The sequence below is a fragment of the Macrobrachium nipponense genome, chromosome 6 (genome assembly GCF_015104395.2).
Source record: "Macrobrachium nipponense isolate FS-2020 chromosome 6, ASM1510439v2, whole genome shotgun sequence".
NCBI classification, from domain to species: domain Eukaryota; kingdom Metazoa; phylum Arthropoda; class Malacostraca; order Decapoda; family Palaemonidae; genus Macrobrachium; species Macrobrachium nipponense.
This window is the reverse complement of record NC_061108.1, coordinates 117,724,409-117,738,839: the sequence shown is the minus strand read 5'-3', so window position 1 is coordinate 117,738,839 and position 14,431 is coordinate 117,724,409. Positions and strand designations below refer to the sequence as shown.

General features: G+C 36.2%; 1 long non-coding RNA gene across 1 annotated transcript; it reads left to right on the top strand.

Annotated features, from left to right (window-relative positions):
* Window positions 1–8,950: 8,950 nt before the first annotated feature.
* Window positions 8,951–10,975, top strand: LOC135216040 (uncharacterized). The gene is made up of 2 exons (XR_010314788.1): window positions 8,951–9,165; window positions 9,916–10,975. It is a non-coding gene; the product is annotated as an uncharacterized LOC135216040 (long non-coding RNA).
* Window positions 10,976–14,431: the final 3,456 nt, after the last annotated feature.

Below are 14,431 nucleotides of genomic sequence, written 5' to 3'. Positions count from 1 at the left end.
ATATATACGTATACATATGTATAATACACATACACTTGTAAGTATGATTTATCTATATTACAGTCCAAGTACGCTATTGTGCTCGCTTGTTAAAAGGTTGGTGGTCTTATGCTTAATTTACTACAATCTTTGTGAAACTCGAGTAATGTCATTTCAGCCAACCTGAAGAGGACAAGACGACATAATATGGGTGCGTAAGTGTATGTACCGCATATATGCGTTTTCCGAATGCAATATTTCTGGCAATAGACTAGACCTCATATTCATAGCAGTTTGAGAAATTGTCGAGTCCTATAGGTTTCTGATCACTGCGCCATCGAGATGGACATATGTAATGGTGTGACATATAAATTTTTTTTCTGTAGATATGATTATACGGACTGTATAACATGACAAGCTTTGTTTTTCAAAGTTGGAAGACTGATGACAAAGTCTGGATGGGTGGCGTTTTTCTGGAAAGGTCGTGAAAAGTATCAATCATCTTTTGGTCAAAGTCCTTTGGTTCAGCCACCTTTGCTCTCATAGGTATAAACTGTAAGTGTTACATGATCTGCCTTCCTGACAAAAAAAGAAATAATGAGAATATATATGAAATGTTGCCACATTGTCCTTTCATAATCTTTAAAAATACTCAAATGTTAGAATACAAAACTTTCATGATCATCTCCAGTGACCTCTGTATCATCTTTAGTGTAAACTATGTTAAATTTATCTTTTGTGATAGTTTGGAAAACCTAACCCTGGGTGCGTGGAGCCTGTGTGAAATAGCGCGAGTGAGAGATGGGCTTCGAGAGGATTCACGGCGGAGCCGCTGGACTTACCTCAACCAGCACCCTGTACTAATTTTGTAATAAAAAAGAAAATGAGAAACTGAGTCTCTTTGATTAAACCACTACCTATTACACGTATCTGTCAATCAGTATATCCTCATTCCTCAGCCTCAATCGGGATCTGGACCGGATCAAGGAACAGTGCAGTCGGTGGGGTACGAGGCTGAATTTCAGTAAAACGAGAACACTATTGTTAGCAGATCAAGTACAGATTTCCCTCCCCTACCTTCCCTTTACGTGGATGAAACTCTGCTTATTAAGTTTGAAGCTCTAACTATTCTAGGTGTAACTTTTGAGGAAAATCTAATGAAAGTTTTAGCAAATGCCGCACGAAAGTTAGCCATTGTTCGTAAAGTCTCATATGTCTATAACAGTGAGAAAATCAATGCAACCTGTTTTAGGTCATTTGTACTCCCTTTACTGGAATACTGTTCTCTGGTGTGGATGTCAGCTTCTGCCAGAGATTTATCTCTTTCAGATAGAGTGGTTTGTGGTGGTAGGTTTCTTTTTCCTAATAGTAGCAGTTATGACTTGGACCATTGGCAGATGGTCTCTTGTTCGTCACGTTTTCATAAATTGTATTTCAACAGAGATCTTTCACATTCACAAATGACCCTTGATCCCGAGAACAACCAGAGTCGCTGAACAGCAGCACCAACATGCAGTAAATGTGCCTCGCTGTCAAACTTCTCAGTTGCAGAGGTCCTTTCTTCCTCACTCTGTTGGGCTTAGGAACAGCCCTCCAGAGAATGTCGCGCAGTTGGAACTTCAGAAGTTCAAGCGAAAATATAATGCATTACTACCCTAATACTATTCTTCTTGCATTTTAACACATTTTTATCTATTTATCATGCTTTTTAAATACGTGGGATCTCTTCTTTCTGTATTTCCCTTTACTTTCTCTTACTTCCTAATGAACACCATATTCTTTGGAAACTTGAATTTCAAGTCAATGGCCCCTTTGGTGGGCTTGTTCCATATGAACAGGTTTTATCTACTGAATGATAATACTGAAACTCGCAATAGGCATTGAGTTTTGGTGAACGGTCGCATTCTTCACACTGCGCGGGATAGGAGAGGGGGATTTTTCGTCTGACATATTTCCATTGCTCATTACGATCTTAAGATTAGAGTTACATTTAGATAAACTTCCCTGACAATATCCAAACTTAGTGCAAAGAACTGTGGAGATTTTTTAAGCTTTAGAAAGTCCTACATAGAGGAAGAAGGACAATGAAGCATATATGCATTTTAAAAAAATGTGGGCGAAGGAATGTAGAGAAAATAAAAATACCAAGAGGAAGAAGTTGAAGCAGCAGCAGTTCCAATTTTCATATTTTTTTCCCTTTAAGTTGGAGAAAATACTTTTGCCTTGTATACCGGGTTTTCTGTTTGAAGGGTTTCATTGTCCGGCTAACTGGTCGCGTTGGATGTGCGTTAAAATATTAAATTTAATCTAGCACAAAAACCCCCACTTAGATCACTGACCTGATATGGGGTCTTTATGGAAACGTCCATCCACCGAGAGCACTCAGGCCTCATTCTAACCCACCCGATCGAGAAAAACTGTTTTTGCAGGAATCAAATGATGATCATTTATACCTGATTAATATCTATCTTTATTTTTTCTTATACAAGGGCCGGTGAGATGGTGGTCAACTTAGAACCGGTATCTAGCCCACCCAGATGGAAAGAATAAAAAAAAAAAAGAATTGAGAACAATGGGCTCGCAATTTCGAAGAATTGCAAGAATCAGGGAGAGATAAAGCAAGACGATAATTGAAATGGAAGACATAATTATTTTTTTCTGTGCGAAATCATACCAGTTACAACACTGATGCAATACAAAGTACAGGTTATGCATATGATTTTCTTCTTTACTTTTGAAAAATGATATTCATATAAATTTTTTTTCATACGAGAACGTTTTCAAGAACTGACTGACTATGTGGCATTTATCTGGGAGACGACAAGGTGATTGGGTGTTACGTAATGCAATGAAAGATGGTAACGAGGCTGCAGGACTTTTACAAATTAAACCAGAGCATTGTGAAATAACTGGTCAACATTTGTGAGGTGAACCATCACGAGATACAGTTTTGACATCTGTTCATACTCTCTCTCTCTCAACCCACACAAGCGTAAAAGACAAATAGTCTATTTTTTTTTTTTTTTGTGCGCCAAGTAATTTATACTGTCTCTTCTGATATACGAGACCTAACTGCTTCTCCGCTTTTATGTCATTTATCCAAGAAAACATTACTCTTTAGGAAATAGCTTCCTCGTTGGTTTTAATCATACTTCGCACTCTGTTGACCTAAAATGATCAATGCTAAAGGAACCTGTGTTTTCTAGAGCAGTACTTCTACTTGAGGAACTTAACTGTTTTGTATTATGCTGATGTACTTTCTCCAATGTTAGTTCTGCTAATTTTGAAATCTTTTTAACCAAACTTCCAAGATATCACAATGATCAAAACTGCTACTGAAGTGACGAAGAATGTTGCAAAAATAATAAATGTCACAAAAATAATAAATGACTCTAAGTTTTTTTTAATCTGTCCTTTCTTGTAACGACAGGTATCATGCATTCGTCATTATATTAAACTTCTAAAAAAGATTTCTTTCATTCTTAATTTAGTTCTAGAGCTTCATTTTCAAAGTTAGGGAGTTTTTTTTGTGAACAACACACTACAAAATTGCTTTCACAAGGAAGATGACACAGCGGCCTTCAGAACAGGACTTGGGACAGACACTTGTGACCATTCTCCAATATAAATCGTGATAGTTCACCTCAGGACTAGACGAGGTAATTGAAGCTAGTGTACCTGATCGCATCAGTCACTGATAAACGAAACGATGCCACAGTTTCTTTTTCGTTGGGGAGGTGATAAGATATTACACAACAACCGCCCACCCACACATGAGCACATATGTTACTGTATGACATAGTTAATATATCACATATACATATAACACATATATGCATGAGCATGGAGGTGGAGGGGAGGATTGAATTGAATAAAGGATTTAGGCCAAAGGCCAAGCACTGGGACCTGTGAGAGCATTCAGCGATGAAACGGAAATTGACAGTAAAAGAATTGAAAGGTGTAACACGAGAAAAACCTCGCAGTTGCGCTATGAATCTGTTGTTAGGAGAGGGTGGGAAGTAAGATGGTAGAAAGAGAATATGAAAGGAGGTACAGTAAAGGGAACGAAAGAGGTTGGAGGGAAGGACAAGAAGGGGAAGGCCAAAGTTCAGATGGAAGGATAAAACAGCAAATGCATGAGGAAGAAAGGTTTATACGAAGTCAGAATGCATTGGACAGAGGAAGGTGGAGAACGCAAATGGTAAACAGCGACCCAATATAGCAATGGACAAAGCTCTCTTCAAAGTATATAGGATAAGGGAGAGCTCCCTAATTCTATATACTTTGGCTTTCTTCTTTCACTATCGTAAGAATTCTCGCTCTGTTCTTGAACGTCCAGTCACCTGCCGAAACTCGTGGACCTTAAAACTAACGCATTTCGGTACCGTTTCTTTTCACGACAGTCGTTATAGTTTTCAGGTCAAAACTGACGAGATCCTAATGACGACGAGCATATCCCTAGCACAGATATCCTTAACACAAATGTTGAATACTTCCCCTGAACTCAGCCTTTTCGACGTTACTGAACAGGATTCCGAGGGAAGATTTATAAGATACGTTCAGTCTTCAATAAATTAGAACATATCATAGTTAAGTTGTTTATCTGACCTTCAAAGCAGGCTTTCGTCATATGAGATGAGAGTATTCAAACAAGATTTCAATGTTTCAGCATAGCAGCAGCCGGTCTGTAGAACTTGACCAGAATCATGTTGATGGTTTCGGGGCTACAGAGACGTTCATCAGTGAACCGTCACTTGAAGAATACTTCTTGTGTTTCCCATACAGAGTTCATCACCTGAATGAAAACGATCTATGACTGCCTCACATGAACAAGGCACGCCAATCTGCTGGCTGATCTGTTTAAATGATCCCTGAGGCAATAATGTATTTCAATAGATACTGGAAACGCGTTCCCTTTGAAACTGGAATTTCAAATTCAACGCCCCATATCATTCCGACCTACGCAAAATTTTATTCGCAAACTTAAAACGAATTATTATTGACTGTTACAAACTATACTGAGGACAGTTGTGATCATCGACATTGAAAAAAACGATACAATATTTACGAAAATGACTGACTGAAATCGAAGAAAGAAAACAACTCCCTCCATTGTATTTTCCACCAACCACCAGTCATAAAACCACACCGACGCATCGACTGAAATCCTGGAAGAGGTAGGCACTCGCGATTCCCGGAAAGGTATCTTCGTTATACCTGTCTAGCGACTTCTTCCTTACGGAAAATAGTAATTCTCGGATTGCACGATTCTGAGACTTTTGATTTCTCTTCTTCCGTCTTCTCTTATTTCCTCTGTTTATTTTTGTTTATTGGCATTGGGCTGCCGTCCCATCGGCCTCTGCATTAGAAAAAAATTGGTTGGACCCAGCATTGCAGCGCAACGATTCGTAATCCATCTTCTTGGAAGATCGTACCTATACTACTTAAACGTGTACTGTACCGTACTCTTCGCTACGACTGAAATTTTAGAATTAATCTCGGAAGTCAGAATTATGGAAAGTCTAGGCGATACTACTGGATTAAACGTTCTTCCTTGCCATTTATCTATATAGATAGAGAGATATTACAAAGGCGGGAGCAGACACTCAGACAGTAGACATAACGTATGTACCAGGAGGCTTTTAAAGATCCGAATCTCCTCTCACTGAGAGATTAGCTATACAACAGGCAGTCGACTATCTAATCCTGATCAGTCGAATGTGAGAAACCATAGCAAGACTTGCAAAACACACATAGACGTCAACGACTTTAGTACTGTGGGAAGAACGCGAAGTAAGGAGGAACTAACCGCCCTCGAATCTTTAATGATCAAATTGACTGTCCCTGCCTTCAGTCTCTGGTCAGCATCAACTCAACTGTACATTGCATAGTTTGCTCTTGTTTTTAACCCTTGGTTCTGTGCTCGACCAGCCCTCCTCTCTTCTCTCTCTCGTATCCTGCATTTCTAATTAGTCTGCTTTACGGTACCATCGAGGGTATAGGTGTTTGGTGCTTCTTGCCTCTGCTTTTGGTTTTTTCCACCTGTTCTGTCTTTTTACTGCTAATGTGGTGTTAATAAGCATATAACGTGAGTATACCTCCAAATTTTTATACGCAAATACTGATTATTTTTAATCGCTATTTCAGCCTGGAAAATGTATCAAGCGATACGAAATGCCTTTCCATAGCTCCATTATGCATATGTATGTATGTATGTATGTACACACACACACACACACACACACACACATATATATATATATATATATATATATTATATATATAATAAATATACATATATATATATATAATATATATATATATATATGTGTGTGTGTGTGTGTGTGTGTGTGTGTGTGTGTGTGCGTGCGTGTCTGTGTGTGTTAACAGCATACCCCGTGTTATCTGCATGAAAAATAACTGTAATGATCCAAAACTGTTCTACCTAATTCAATGAAATTATGGGATTTCTCGTGTAAAGTTATCTGTCACGTAAGCAATAACATGGTTAGAGTTTAAATAGTATACTTAATAATGTAATTGTTGAAATATTTAGCTACATTTGCGTGAAGACAAATTTTATCTCATTCGAAATTCTTTTTGAACACAGTAGTTTATCTTTTAATTCTTTATCAGGCAACATACAATCCGCAGAAACCATTTCCTTTTCACTTAGCTACGTGGTCACTAAAAAGCCTTGGATCCGAATGAGGGGCCAATAAAGAAACTCTAACTCCCGTGATGGGATTCAAACCCACGCATACTAGGTTATGGTTAGGTCAACCTAATGTGTGAGGAAATTGTTAAAAGATCATTGTGTTTATTACAGTTGTACACACACACACACACACACACACACACATATATATAATATATATATATAATATATATATATTATATATATATATATATATATAGATATATAATATATATATATATGTGTGTGTGTGTGTACAACTGTAATAAACACAATGATCTTTTAACAATTTCTTCACACATTAGGTTGACCTAACCATAACCTAGTATGCGTGGGTTTGAATCCCATCACGGGAGTTAGAGTTTCTGTATTGGCCCCTCATTCGGATCCAAGGGGTTTTTAGTGACCACGTAGCCAAGTGAAAAGGAAATGGTTTCTGCAGATTGTATGTTGCCTGATAAAGAATTAAAAGATAAACTACTGTGTTCAAAAAGAATTTCACGTAGATGTAGCTAAATATTTACAATTACATTATTAAGTATACTATCTAAACTCTAACCATGTTGTTGCTTGCGTGACAGATAACTTTGCACGAGGAATCCGATAATTCTATTGAACTCGGTAGAACAATTTTGGATCATTACAGCTATTTTTCATCCAGATAACACGAGGTATCCTGTTAACACACACATAATATATATATATATATATATATATATATATATATATATATATATATATATTTACATAATGGAGCTATGGAAAGACATTTCGTATCGCTTGATACATTTTCCAGGCTGAAATAGAATTAAAAATAAACTGTATTTACGAATAAAAAGTTGGAGGCATACATACTTATATACTTATTAACACCACATTAGCAGTTATAAAACAACAGGTGGAAAAAACCAAAAGAAGCAATATATATATATATATATATATATATATATATATATATGTGTGTGTGTGTGTGTGTGTGTGTGTGTGTGTGTGTGTGTGTATGTATGTGTGTGTGTAAAACTGAATCACGAAAATATGGAACGTGAGGAATATTATATAAATAAAGGCAAAAGTTTATATATCTATATATATATATATATATATATATATATATATATATATATATATATATATGGTATCAAAATCACTTTACCTTTCAAATAACTTACACACAAGGAGAATTACACACACACACACACACATAAACATAAATCTATATGTACCTACATATATGTATATGTATCCTCTAACCGAATTGTATTTTGCTTATTAACTTTCTGTAATCGTTTCGCCCCCGTAGTATGGTACATTTCTTCTTCTTTTATCCTTTCCCTTTTCTTTCCAAGAGGAGACCAAGGCTAACGGTATTTGGGGCCGAATCCATAACACCTGCTCTCTTCATTCTTACGTGGGTGTAAACGCAGCGGTGTATAAATATACTCCATTCTAACCATATTCCGTCAGAAGTCAAGCATTGGCGAGCCACTGAAGACACGACTCTCGTGTGGACCCTCTAGGTTTGGCGCCCAGACAACTACCGCGACTCCGTCATGAAACAGAGCGACGTTGGTGTCACCTTCCAAGCGAAGCACCGAGAAAGTCTAGCTCTTACTTGGAACCCAGTTCATTCCAGCTACTTCGTCACGATGCGGCAAACCAAGATGTGGTCATCCCAGGCGAAGCTACCTTGCAGGATCTGACAGCGTCTCTCGAGAGACAGGAATCCCACCAAATACCACAGAGCGGCCATTACGAGTGGTATTCGATACATAACAGTTACCAACCAAAAACTGAACTCTATTATCTTTTGATTCTATACACACACCCACATCTTTGCACGAACACGATATAGAGAAACGTAAGTACTCCACGGTGAAAAAGGTAAGAAATAGTATACTGTTCTGCTTAATTCATGTTCACTGTGCGGAAACGTTTGTTATACATCAAACTCCTTTGAGACTTTCGTTTGAACTTGGCGTTTTGGAGCGAAAGTAATTAATATCAAGTACCATCATTCAGGCAGGATTCATTTTGATATTATTCTTCTCGTCACAAGGCAAATGTGCATTTTGTTCCCTGTGCAAAATTAAAGCGACAAGCTAGAAATATTTCTCCTTAAGATCATGTAAGATGTCCAGGATATTTCTTTAAGAAATGGCGTTTCTAACAACGCCAACATATAATATGTATATATATATATATATATATATATATATATATATATATATATATATAATATATATATATTCACATATATGTGTGTGTATGTATGTATATATATTATATGTCTATATCTATTTGCGTTTCTGGTCATGTTTGATATTTGATTTGCTTTCTCGTTCAGGCTTTCCCGCTTTTGCTAAATTTGCTTCTGATTATTGTTGATATATACTATATTCAAGACAAAGACTTATGCTACGTCCCATTTTCTTCTTTTCTGTTCGCCGCAGGAGAGGGAGAGAAATCGGGAGGGCCAGCATCCGAGAATGGTAAGAGACTGAAGTCCTATTTTGTTTTCTATAAAATACGTCAAGAGGCAGGAGTCGATAAAGTATTTCAGTAAATAAAGGAACAAGTATTCAGTGGCAGAGAGTTTAGTTTCAGTTACGTCATGAAGTTTACGAAGTTTAGAAAGGTTCTGTTTGTTACAAATCACACTGTTTAGAGATATTTCTCTTTTAGACTTACAAAGTTGCTCCACCAACGATTCATATTTTTAAGCAAGAAAATCATACTGCCTTATCATATTTCTGTCACTTTAAAACACACACAAGAGACCGTGTAAAGTGAAGCATGTTTAGCATAATATAATAATAATAATAATAATAATAATAATAATAATAATAATAATAATAATAATAATAATAATAATAATAATACTGTTTCACTAGCTTATCGAGCTCTGCTGAAATGCGGAGGTGTTAAATAATATAAATATTTCCTCAATCTCTCAAAAATTATTCAATGAAATTATTACAAGAGAGCCTTTATTAAAAATTGCCTTTTTAATGATACCTGCAAACCATTATTATCATTTTGTTTTATTTTTATTCGGTTAAAAGTTCCTCAAGTTTAGAAAATGTCTTAACAAAAAACAAAACAAAAAACAAAAAAATTATAAACTTTCTTATTTTCTGGAAACCTGCAGTATTTTACAAAACTTTAGAATTAATGATGAAAAAGCTAATAATATAAGTAATAGTAGTAGCTGGCTTACTAACAATTCCAAATTTACTTAGATCCTTGTGAGTGCGTGGGGTCACTGAAAGCACAATCACTCAAGCTGGATGAGGCCTTGGATTCCCTCATCAGTGCCATGGAAAGCCTGGAGGAAGCAGCTTCAGCTAACAAGGATCCGGGACTTCCAAGAGTGTCATCAACTGCGTTGGCCGTCGTCGAATCCCTTAAGGGTGACGTAAACAAAACGGTCAGAGCCCTTAGAGGTGTCTGGGTTAGAATCTGCCGATACGTTTATTATTACTATTCCGGCTGGGTATACAGGTGCTACTATGTGTATTACTACCGCAAAAAGAGAGATGTGGACAACGAAATGGACCTAACAGGATCCACAGGTATGGAAACAACAGGGCCAACAAGTATGGGACCAGAGACCCCAGTAGGTATGGGACCAGCAGGACCGCCAGGTATGGGAGGAGGACCACCAGGTATGGGAGCAGGAGCACCAGGTATGGGAGCAGATGGACCACCAGGTATGGTACCAATGCCAGCGGGAGAGACGGGTAGCCCTCTTTGCATGGCGGGCGACATGGCAGGTATTCTGGAGGATATAGCCGAAGAGATCAAAAAGGGCACGGCGCTCACCGAGCAAGCTGTCAATGACGGTACTATTTCTGCTGACGCTGTCTCAGGTATTGGGGAAATTATTGACGCTTTGGAAGAGCATAAGAAGACGAATAAGGACGTTATAAAAGAACTTGATGGACTCCCTTGCAAGGATTAAGCCTCCTTCTGTTTGGTGTTCATGCTGCAGTTTTCTTTGTTGTCTTCCAACCACCTGCTTTCATAATGATGCAAAACACACTTTTAAGATTTTCCTCATTTTTTGTCAAATGGTTTTGTATCAGTGATTCTTGTAGTACTTGAGTGATGAATTTTTTATAACGAAAAAAAAAGTTTTCGTTAATGATTATAACTTTTAATCTGTAATCTGCTAAAGTTATGAAATTAATAATATGTCCTGTTGTAAATGAATGATCTAAGATTCTCTGGAAATTTATCATTATTTATTTGACAACTTTTGAGATATTGAATCAGACTGAATAAATTCAGATCTAAATATCTTTTGTTTTTTTAATCAAACTTTTTACTGAAATTACCTTTTTAACTAAATGGTTCATAATTACAATGAACTAAGATTAAGGAAGTCCGCGAAATATGACACTGGGATGTCTATCACATCCACTGTTAGTGACGAAAGAAAAAAATTAATTGATTTGAAGTCTGAGGAGAAGTCCCTTCTGCATAAAGTACAGAGCTTTACTTGGAAAAGGAACATATACATTATGGACACTATTTAGAAGCCAATTTTGAGCAACCTTCAGCAATCCTGCTAATGTCAATAGTTTACCCGATACTCATTGCACTCATTTTAACAGAAATGGTAGTAATTAATTCTTGTATACTCAGAAGAGGTTACGAAAGGGGAGGCCGATGGGTTAGTCAATCCCTTGCCTTTACCAAACGCAGATTGGAACTGTAGCATAGCAGGTGCATCATCATTTCAATGATGGTAGTTATTTTTGGACACCAGCCCAAGTCTGCCATGTGCAATACTGTACTTTTGGTTACAGGGTTACCGTATCTGTATAGCATTTTATGTTTTTATACAATGTATGCACACACACACACACACACACACACACACACACACACACACACACACACACACACATATATATATATATATATATATATATATATATATATATATATAGTAGGAATAAAACAGCAAACAGCCATCTTAGCATTTTAAATTTATTGGCCAAATTTTCGAGACTACATGTCTCATCATCAGGGCTGTAAAATACAAAGAATAAAAATTAAAAAAAGACTCAGTTAAAAAAACCACAAAGTCTAAAAACAAGAAACTTGAATTTAAAACAAACAAAAATAAGCTAAAACATTATTAAAAAACATTGAAAATCTAATACTGAAAAAAATAACTTTAAAATTATATATATAAAAAGTTATGGTGTTAAAATGTATTGTACCTTACTCTATCTGAGCTAAGAACTGAGTGACATTCTCAGTTTTTCAGGAGGACGACGTCAACTTAGGCGATATATAAGATCGTGGAAGAGTTCTGACTGTTTAGGGAAGGAACAAGCTGTTTAATAGTTAATGATTCCAGGATGGAGAGAGAGTGGTCATTGGGTGCTTGGGCGATAACATTAAAGTCTTCATAAGTGAATGATGTCTTGCATTTCTTACAGTGGTCTCTTATATTAGAAAATTCTTTAGTTTTTAATTGACATCCAGTTCGATAACTAACTCCAAGATGAGAATCAGCTCTGACTTTGAGCAATCTCTTAGTGGCTCCGATATATTTCCCAACTTTACATTTTGGGCAAGTGAAACAATAAACCACTAGAGATCGCATCAAGGCAGGAAGCCTATCCTTATGGTGAAATAATGACCCAATTGTCTTAGGATTTTTTTAACAAAATCTGATGTCTATAGCTGGAAATGTACTGCGAATTGAGTCTTGTAGTGTTTGTTTGAATTTCTTCGAATGTACAAAAGGAATGGAGGCATACATGAGCAATTTAGGGACATTAGGTATGGACAGACGGGGTTGAAATATATTATTCAAGAAACTATTTACATACTTGTTGAATAAGAAGGATGGATACGAATTATAATACTCCCAACTATCAAATAGCTAAATATCTCGTACCAATGTTACAGCCTTTCGCCAATAATGAGTATTCTTTACATAATTCCGCCAGCCTTGTACCTGATATTTTACCCCAGGATGTGACTTGCATATGGTTAGTTTTTATGTCACATCCCTCTTCACAAATATACCGTTGCAGGCGACGGTCGATATTATTTTAGAGAAAATCTTTTCTGTTGATGATTTTTTTATTTCACGGCTTTAACAAGGACAATTTTAGAAAACTTTTACAAATTGCAGTGCAGGACACTCACTTTATTTTTAACAAGATAATTTACAAACAAGTAGATGGAGTTTCTATGGGATCCTCTTTAGGTCCAGTTATGGCCAATGCCTTCATGTGCTCTCTCGAAGAACAAATGCTTGAAAGATGTTCTTCAACATGTCGTCCTCTCTTTTACAGAAGATATATAGATGACACAATTGCTTTATTTAGATCTAGGGCGGAGGCAGAAAATTTCTTAGAATATATTAATGGCTTACACCCAAATATACAGTTCACAATTGAACACGAAGACGACAATAAACTTCCATTTTTAGATATTTTAATCACTTGAACTCCTCAAGGTTTTAATACCAGTGTTTTTAGAAAAAAGACATTTACAGGTCAAGGTACGAACTTTTACAGCAATTGCTCTTTCAGTTTTAAATTAAATAGTATTTTCACACTGTTGCACCGTGCCTACATGTTATCCTCTACCTGGCACAACTTTCACGAGGAAATTCTGTTTTTACTACAATTTTTCAAAAATAATTCGTATCCATCCTTCTTATTCAACAAGTATGTAAATAGTTTCTTGAATAATATATTTCAACCCCGTCTGTCCATACCTAATGTCCCTAAATTGCTCATGTATGCCTCCATTCCTTTTGTACATTCGAAGAAATTCAAACAAACACTACAAGACTCAATTCGCAGTACATTTCCAGCTATAGACATCAGATTATGTTCAAAAAATCCCAAGACAATTGGGTCATTATTTCACCATAAAGATAGGCTTCCTGCCTTGATGCGATCTCTAATGGTTTATTGTTTCACTTGCCCAAAATGTAAAGTTGGGAAATATATCGGAGCCACTAAGAGATTGCTCAAAGTCAGAGCTGATTCTCATCTTGGAGTTAGTCATCGAACTGGATGTCAATTAAAAACTAAAGAATTTTCTAATATAAGAGACCACTGTAAGAAATGCAAGACATCATTCACTTATGAAGACTTTAATGTTATCGCCCAAGCACCCAATGACCACTCTCTCTCCATCCTGGAATCATTAACTATTAAACAGCTTGTTCCTTCCCTAAACAGTCAGAACTCTTCCACGATCTTATATATCGCCTAAGTTGACGTCGTCCTCCTGAAAAACTAAGAATGTCACTCAGTTCTTAGCTCAGATAGAGTAAGGTACAATACATTTTAACACCATAACTTTTTATATATATAATTTTAAAAAGTTTTTTTTTTCAGTATTAGGTTTTCAATGTTTTTTAATAATGTTTTAGCTTATTTTTGTTTGTTTTAAATTCAAGTTTCTTGTTTTTAGACTTTGTGATTTTTTTAACTGAGTCTTTTTTTTAATTTTTATTCTTTGTATTTTACAGCCCTGATGATGAGACATGTAGTCTCGAAAATTTGGCCAATAAATTTAAAATGCTACTGTGGCTGTTTGCTGTTTTATTCCTACTGAATCTACGGCGTTCTAGATGCCCCAATCTTCCAGTATATATATATATATATATATATATATATATATATATATATATATATAGCAGGTCAGTGAATACACATATAAAACCTCCAGGGGATGTCCATGATACAACGATTAAAACATAAATTTATTCTA